Source organism: Mixophyes fleayi, chromosome 2, assembly GCF_038048845.1.
Source record: "Mixophyes fleayi isolate aMixFle1 chromosome 2, aMixFle1.hap1, whole genome shotgun sequence".
NCBI lineage: Eukaryota > Metazoa > Chordata > Amphibia > Anura > Limnodynastidae > Mixophyes > Mixophyes fleayi.
Window position 1 is genome coordinate 163,755,304 of NC_134403.1, and position 9,450 is coordinate 163,764,753.

Genomic DNA, 9,450 nt, shown 5'->3' on the forward strand with positions numbered 1-9,450 from the left:
AAAAAGTAACCTATTAGACCACATAGCGACAACGCGACAATACGACAGAGAGACAGAGGAACAAATATTGAAAAAATCATTTTTGGGTTGTACACAATTGTGTGCCTGCTGGAAGGAAACCTCGCCACAACATGACATAACAACAATGCGACAAAACAGCAAAACTTATTTTTTAAAAAGCATTTCTGGTATATTTACCAAATAATTTGCTAATATATAAAAACTGCTACACATTACAAATTGGACCCACACAACATCGGGTGACCCTGCTAGATGTGTATAAATAGCATAATCCAAACATTGCAATTACTACTAATACAGTCAAGCCACATCTCTACGTTATTCCTATACTTTCTCTGCACAATAGTGATGCTTATGTATGTACTCTTGTTACCTCCTGATAAAAGCCTGGCGCATATGCTACTGTTGTAGAGCTGGATACATCTTGACTTGTCTCTGACTGAATATATGCAATTAAACAGGCTTTTCATGTGTGCATATTTTCAAGGCACCCCTAAGTCAAAATAATTACCAAGTAGTCCCCCGGCACCCCTGTGAGATTGTCACGGTACTCCTGGGAGCCGTGGTGCACAGTTTGGGAAACACTGACATAGATATAATCATTCCATAACCGACAATACAATTGCCAAATGAGAATCTAACACAGGAACATCAAAGGCTATACTCAGGCAAAGTATTCACATGATTAAAACCTATGTTTATGAATAAGGATACATGCCCTTGTTCACAATATATACCTCTGGTTTATGAAGCATTTGCAGTAATAACTATGAAGTATCAATCATGACCATATGGAGATCATAAAATGGTAATCAATGAAGATGTAACCTATTGTTTCTAATTCAAAGGTAACCAAATTACATGCTTTACAAATTAAGGTCTTTGGCAGACGACTGACTCCTAATAGTGTTTTACCTATCTATTTCCAGTATAACCATATGTTAATACTGTATGTTCATATTGGAGCCAAGTAAGTTGAGATGTTAGAAATATTTTACAGAGAGATAAAGTGCTATTAATTTAAGCTTTTTACATTATGAGCAGAGTTCTAAATTCCCTGAAACATAAAAACCAAGACATTTCTTTAACTAGAGATGAACAAGATGTTTTTAAGATACTATCTATTTCAGTGATTTGGAGTCTCCATATAGCTTTTTAAATACCAAATTAAATATTTCAAAATGTTTTTAGAAATGCAGATATTTGAAGGGATACATAAGATCTCAAATTCAGTAGCTCTTCTTTTACAATATCTACAATGTATCTTTTGTAATTGCATTTCATAATACTGACTGAAACGAATTGTGCAGTTACCCTTGTGACATTTAACAGCACACATTGGCACTGACCAGTGGCAGATCAAGGGGGGGGGGCGATCGGGGCATTGCCCCCCCCCCCTTAGCAGCAAAAAGCTAGGTCCCAGCCGCCGATTAAAACGGGAAGGGAATGGCTAAACTCGAGAGGGGGGCGGGGCTTAATGTGGGCCAGCCAATCAGAGTGGTCCCAGCCAGCGACCACAACGGGAGGGGGCGGGGCCAATCGCGGGCGGAAGGCGGGGTTAACACAGGCCAGCCAATCAGAGCAAAGGAGGGGCGTGATTATGCAAAATCGCCCCCTCTAAACATAAAGTCTAGATCCGCCTCTGGCACGGACGAATTACAACAGGGAGATGATGATAAAATGCAAAAGAGTTTTAGTTGCATCTTGAATAAGAAAATGGAGTATTCTAACAATATTTTGAAGGAGAAGGAGATAGGGCTACATGGAAGACTAGATGTGAGCAAACAAGAGGGCAGGGCCAAGCATGACAAGAGGGCAGTCTCAGTGCAATGTTGAATGTTCTTAATATACATTAACACATTAACTGTGAAACAAATCAGTATAGTGTTAAATGGTTGACCAAGGCTAAAATCAAACACCGTAGAAATGTGTGCCAATCAAGAAAAATGTGAACACAAACAGGTGTTTAAATTATCAATAGTAGCTCTGATCCAGTGCTTACTTACGGCTAATCAGTATGATTATATAATACAAAATTCAATCAATTATAAGCTGTATAATGAATTTACATTACACTTATGCATATATATTTATTCTGTATCACTAAATCGGTGTAGAGTGTTGTGGATCTGTAGAACTAAAGATCATGCAGCTCCCCACCAGCCACATGATATTTTGGATGTCAGTCGTTCCCTTAGCAGAGTGTATCCTGCTATCGCACACTTTTTTTTCAACTTCTGTTTTTACCACTGAGTCAGTTCACTGTTGTGAGGCTTTATGCTTTGATTCTTTTCCTGCTTCTGGTTGTACCTGATACAGGATTTGGAGCTGGTAGCAGATTGGTTCAGGACGGCACAAAGTTCACTTACACTGATTTTTTTATCTTTGGTGTTGTTAAATATGATTTTTTGTTAAGGCCTCATAAGGCCTTTGCTCAGCCATTTTATTGTAACTTGTATAGAAATATTATTTGCTAGAAGAGATTATTCATTTTTCTGTTAACTTGCAGTTTTGCAATATGTGAGCCTATGGCCTTGAAGTTGAACTAATAGAGAACACCTGAAGAATGTAACCAGTTATGAAAACAATAATGAGCTTCATATCCAGCTGGTAGTATAGGAGCTGTATCCATGGTGTTGCACATAGCATATCTCCAACTCCCCTTGAGACAAGAAATAATAGGCTCATCTGTCCTTAGAAGGGGGAGAAAAGTAAACACCTCAAGAATACGTGAGAAAGTTAATCAGTAGCGCTTCTCATAAACTAGTGGTATAAACTATTGTATGCATATGACGTAGGATTCATTTATTCAGTAGCCTATAAAAACCTGTATCTTTGTATCAATAAACTAGAGAATATTCCTTGCATACAGAACTTGGTCTGTGTCAATTCTCTCCAGCTGATTGAAGCGCTTCCAGATATACTTGACACCACAGGCTGACTTGGGTCAGAATTTTAGATTTAACAACTTGGAGGTCCCACCGAGATTCGCTGTCCAGCAGGCTACAAGACAGACAACGGAGGTTTCCCAGCACATTGAACCCCAACATCCGCGGTCAGTAGATTTCTACTCGTTGGTCTTCCTAGTCTGGGTCACCTCATGTCTGTCTGAGGCACCTGACACGCGAATTTGTGAGTCTCAAGTATCATCTGATTAATATAATACAGTATTAACCCAATTTGTTTACTGTAATTGTATTGTTGATTAGATTTTTGAAAGATGATTGAATTTTGAGTGCATGTGTTTGTACCTATGTATGATGTATAAAGCATAAAAGTCACATAAGACATTGATCAAAGAAGCATGTAATGGAATAGAGGGATTTAGAGAGTTATTGTTTTGAACATTGAGTGAACATTTTAGACACCATCCCCAGAGGTATATCAAAGAAGGGAGATTCTGTAATCTGCCCAAATTGTGTAAGAGAGATTTCCAAAAGACCTTCGTCCCAGATACTGTCAAAGAAGCTATTTAGCACGGACATCCAGTACAAGGAGTCCACAGAACGGGACGTCCAGTGCAAGGACAACCCACAGAAACTAGATAAGAGTCCCGATTTGGACTCAACAGAATACTGTCAATACGAGTAATATAGATAGTAAACAAATGACAGCAGCTCCCTCATAGATATGATGCACAAAGACTAAAGGAAATGGGGGAGTAGAAGGTCTGCAGGGAATTTTTCAAGAAAGCGGGGATAGCCAAAGATATGTGTGGATGGAGAAACAAAGGTGTTGCAAGTGGTAATGTGACAAGAACAAAGGGGTATTGAGATCAAACCCCAAGAGATTGTTTGAGGTGGCACAGGAAAGTTAAGAGATCTGAAAAGTCGAAATATATGTGGATATGCTAAATGCATCGGAAGCTGAATAATGAATCAAGTAGGTTGTATATTATAAATGTATGTTTGATCCTGTGCAGCTGAATAAGTGAAATGTGCCCCTCCCTTATTCTGTGTAAATGATTTCAGTGTGTTGAGATAAGAAGCACACTGTTTTTTGTTTTTTGACAATGTATGTAAAATTGAAAAAATGTGTCCGGAGTGCTGATTGATGATAACATGTTGAAGCTAACTTGTATTTAGTGTAATGCTGGGACTTGTAGTTCCACAGCAGTAGGCTGGAAGATGTCAGTTAAGTTTTCTTTCTCTGTATGTGAGTTTTGTCTCCGTCTTACTGCGTGTGAGAGAGATCCGTGATAATTCACATTGTTTGTTCTCTGTCTTAGTGCTCTATAAGGGAGATGTTTGATTTACTTTAAATCACAATGTTTGTCTGTCTTGTCCGTTTTTTACAAGAGACATGTTTCAAGGTTGAAAAAGTTGTACATTCATTGCTTAATGATAAGCTTTTAAAAAGATACAAAAGAAGTTTTAAAATGTTTGGTCCGATTGCACGGACAAGATTGTAAATAATGTACATTATCACTATAAGTACTAGTGTCAGAACAAAGCTGGCTGGGATCCAACAAGCCGTTTCTGTATTTGAACAAAATAATTTTGTTTCTGAAGTTCAGAAATATAGCTTTCTCTTTAATGAAGTTGAGAATTGTGGGAGTGAGCTTACATGCTGTTTTTATCTGTGTTAAAATGGCGCTGATGAATGTTCTCAGAAATCAGGAGGGTTTGTTATGCCTTTAAAGAAATGTTACGAGATAAAATGTCGTCTGTGAGCGAGACTTAAGTGAATATATTTTTACTTTGAACACGAAAATCACAGAATCTAGAAATATTTGTGAATATTTGGTCATGGGAGAGAGATTTTGTTGAGAAAATGTTGAATGATTTACAGACACAATGTATTGTGTCTAACGAGAGTACTCTGATTTATGAGACAGTGCTGCTTTTAAAATGGTTGAATACTTGGAACCAAGATTCCAGATTGAATGTTTCTAAACCCGGAAATTTAATTAGTGTCATTTAAAAGGGCTGTACTAAGAGATGATAAGAAAGGAGTGGCTTTGAACACTCGCCCAGGTCTCGTCACTTTGACATTCTCTATTTGTGAAATTAGGGACTGCCCCTTTGAGGAAATCAAGGCATGGAACGCATAGCGTCACAGTTAAGCTTTTAGCAGCTGTTCACTGGTTACCTGATAACAGTATACACGCATGTTACAGTTACAGTAATTCCTAGTAAATAAATGTTAATCTCTATGCAAAAGTTTTTTTATTCACAGGTCTCCAGCTGCAAAGACCCATTAGGCAATCCAGATTGCATTGATTTAACTTCCAATGCACCATCTTTGCACCACAACAAACATAAGTATAAACTAATGAAGGATTTAAATAACGTAAACTCTTCTGAGTAATGATTACCTTGTTTTGGAAAGAGATATTAGAGTTTATGTGCTATTCGCATAGCAAATGCATGAACTAGGTGGTTTTTCTGTATGTGCAGAAAGCAAAAGGTTTTTATTTGTATCCTCATTACAGTTTTGAGTAAATCAGTGTTTGTAAAGACATTTACTGCCCTTATTTACTGTGCTATAATTGTCATATACTGTAAATAATTCTTTTTATTGTGGGTATGGTAATGCATTGATGGGAATTCTATATTTTTACAGAAATGAAAAAGATTTAAGACTTTAAGAGCAATTGTATGTGCTCCTGCATTAGCACTTCTGGATCATAGCAAGCCATTTATACTCTCCTCTGAGCAGAACCAAATGTTTAACCAATTTTAAGCTGAAATAACTTCAGCGCCAGCACTGGCTTTGCCAGATTATGACAAGCCTTTCACATTATTTTGTTATGAAGTCAGTGCACATGTACAAGGAGTACTGACACAAATACATGGTCGCAAGCTAAGGTCACTTGCATACTACTCTGCTTTAGTGCTTGAAAAGAGTATAGATATTGTGCTAGGACACCCAGTTACCTTAACGGTATCGTACGTTGTGACAGAAACCAAGCACAAGCAAAACATTTGTTACCGGCCAGATTTACTAAGTATGAAGATATACAGCACAAAGGACATTCCCTCCTATTGTGAAATGAGTGACATATAACACTTGCCGAGCGCACTGTGTATTTTCTTCCTCCCTTTCCTTTTTTATTAGAAGACAAAAAAAAAAAGGAAGCACAAGAGGCCCCAGAGCCTCTCATGTTCACAGATATATGTTAAGACCTTCAGACAAGGGGAATCTGAGTAAACTGTATTTTAAGTTTTTTAAAGGTCCAAGGGAGACCAGAGAGGGGAGTTCATTGATATTAGCAGGAGGAATATAGATTGCACGTTATTTTCCTTTGCTGTGCGCTGTAGATGTGTACTAGACTAGAAAGGAAAGCCAAGTTTGGAAGAACCAGACTCAGGCCCATAGTAATGTATAGATCATTATACATAATTAGAAAATTCTAATATGAAAGTTTAACCCAACCAAATAAAGAAAAGAGCAACCCATGACTACAGGGGTTTATACCCAATGCAGGAATGTGTTTGTGAGTATTGTGGCCCAACACATTATTATATACACTAATAGAACTGATGATGTGGCTTATTAACAGGTTATTTAAGCTAAGTGTTTCTCTTCCAGAAGAATTAAAGTTACCACATCTGTCTTAACCGTTGTACTGTACACTCCATCTAATGAGTGTAAACTTTGTGGAACTCAGAAACCAAGAACCTTTTCCTTGGATTCCACATGCTCCTTACTGAAGCCTATCCTAATGAAGTAGCACTGCTTACTCCCAGTAAAGTTACACTTAAGCAGTGCACAATGTTGAATCCTGCTGCCTTATTGCAGCAAGTTTCAAAAGATGGGAGAAGTACCTGTATATATTGGGGTTACCCTAGGGATTTGGGGGAATTCCATTCCAGCTTGAACAGAAAGAAAGGAAAAAAAAAAAATGCAAACAAAATTTTTCTGAACATGATTGCATAGAACTAATGAAACAAGAATCTCTGGTTTTATCTCACATTAAAGATAAACCATTACCAGATGCAGACATCACTCTTTTTGTAGATGGTTCACACTATCACATAGATCCTGTCCCGTATACAGGGTGTGCTGTAACCACACACACAGAAATAGTGATTCAACAGACTCTACCGAGTCACATGTCAGCACAAGAAGCTGAACTAAAGGCCCTGACACTTGCATGCATATATGCAAAAGGACAAAGAGTAAATATTTACACTGATTCAAGTTATGCATTTGTAATTGCGCATGATTATGGCCCTGTATGGAAAAGTAGGGACCTTATGGGTTCAGCAAGCAAACCAGTCAATATGATGAACATACCAGGGCATTGTTCACTGCATTCCAGCTGTCCTCCAAACAGTGATGAAGATGAAAACACACACAGAGATACTACCCCCGAAGCTAAGTGAAATAGACCAGGCCGCACGAGAAGCCGCCATAGCCCCAGTACCCCAAGGGGAGTCTATTTACATGGTGACCCCCTGACCCCTGTTTGACCAGAGCACACTCCAACTTATGGAAAGACAAGCAACAGAAAATAAGAAAAAGACTTGGGCAATACATGGAGCACTAGAAGTGCAAGGAGTGGTGTAAAGGTCAGCGTTTGTGTCTGCCAAAAGTAGTTTATCCCATTATGGCCAATATAGCACACGAGAAAGTGCATCTGGGAAAAGATGCTATGGTTGTACTCACTAGCAGCTTATGGATAGTACCAGGGTTCGCCCAAGCAGCACAGTCGTTAGTGGCAGAATGCCTAGTCTGTGCACAAAGTAACCCGAGTAAGTCTGTCCTATGGAAAAGCACACCCCAGACATAATATCCCTATAAGAGGATACAGATAGACTTTATAACTTCCCAAATGCTCGGGCTTTGAGAATGTGCTTGTCTGTGTCAACTTCTTTAGTCACTGGCTGGAGACATGGCTGTATAGAAAAGCAAATGCTAAAGCATTAGCCAAGAAAATTGCGAATGAGGTAATCTGATGATATGGTGTACCAGAGGTCATTGTAAGTGACAGAGGGATACACTTTACGGGGCAAGGATTCCAGAAACTATCACACCCCCTACAGATCCCAAAGTTCAGGATGTATGGAGCGCCTTAATGGTACACTGAAATTGAAAATGCAGAAAATAATGGCTGAAACAGGTCTGCCATGGATCTCATGTTTACCTGCACTCAGTAAAAAATACTGCTAGGAAAGACACAGGTTTAACACCATATGAGATATTGTTTGGCACAGCAAACAGAACAGGCTGTTATTTTCCATAGCAACTACACCATGTATATAGTGATTTGTTGAATTATGTTGCCTTATTATAGAAACAACTAACTGAAATACATGGTCAAATATTCTCCTCCTTTGCAAACCCTAATTTTGATACAGGTACCCATAAACTGCACCCTGGGGGGCTGGGTGGTCGTGAGAAAGCACATCAGGAGAAGTCTTGAACCCAGATACAAGGGTCCTTATCAAGTCCTGTTGACGACTCCCATGGCAGTGAAAGTACAGGAAAGAGACACCTGGATTCACGCATAACACTGCAAAGTCTTCAAATCAGGGGAGTCTTGTTCTGATAAATAGAAATGACTGTCTCATTGTATTGATATGTCTTGCCAGAATAATTGTGACTGAAGTAGGGATTAAGGCCTCCCTAACCCAGTATGAAACAGACAGTTAAGTGACATATTGCCTATGCCACTGTGAGAAACATATGGGAAGGAGTGCTCAACAATTTGCACTCATAGTAGAGTAAACTCTGAAAATGTCTTTGTGCAGATGCATAACCTCATTGGTAAAGTTGTCAGTAATGATTCATGTTGGATATTGGAAATATTGGCATTAGTAGCAAATGGTTTTGCAATCCTGTTGATCGTATAGGTGATAATGAAACTAAATATATGGCTGATTAAGAAGTTACTGACACTTGATTGTTGTCTCTCCAAAAAGGGAACCACTGAAAATCCCGAACCTCTGATGATCACAGAAATTACTTCTGAAACCTGACCAGACTATGAGTGTCATGAATTATTTGGACTAGCAAAGCCAAAGAACTGCAGAGTTTGCAACAAGAAACTACTAAAGATTGAACAAAGGACATGCAAGGCCTGCAGAACTACTATAGACTCATTAACTACCTACTAAGAAACCATCTTTTAAGAAACCATCTTCTAAGAAACCATCTTTTCTAGACATGGACATTTGCCAAAATGCATCTCCTCATAAATCAAGTTAGGACAGGGAGGATCACAGGCTTATTAGTGGGGGATGAGTTGACAGATTCCTAAGGGGACCAACTCTATGCATGTGGCCTCCTACATGTGTATAAGTACCTGCTTATTAAGAATGTGGTTCTATAGATAGGATTAGGTAGGTAGGAGGAGAAAGGGTCGAAAATTGAATAAAAGATGGGAAATGTTAAATATGATTTTTTGTTAAGGCCTCATAAGGCCTTTGTTCAGCCATTTTATTGTAACTTGTATAGAAATATTATTTGCTAGAAGAGATT

At 38.6% G+C, this 9,450-nt stretch overlaps 2 long non-coding RNA genes across 2 annotated transcripts; both read left to right on the plus strand.

The window, feature by feature from the left end:
- Positions 1-2,419: 2,419 nt before the first annotated feature.
- On the plus strand, positions 2,420-9,129 carry LOC142138319 (uncharacterized). The gene is made up of 2 exons (XR_012688007.1): positions 2,420-3,153; positions 8,328-9,129. It is a non-coding gene; the product is annotated as an uncharacterized LOC142138319 (long non-coding RNA).
- On the plus strand, positions 3,160-7,783 carry LOC142138318 (uncharacterized). The gene is made up of 2 exons (XR_012688006.1): positions 3,160-3,903; positions 5,200-7,783. It is a non-coding gene; the product is annotated as an uncharacterized LOC142138318 (long non-coding RNA).
- Positions 9,130-9,450: the final 321 nt, after the last annotated feature.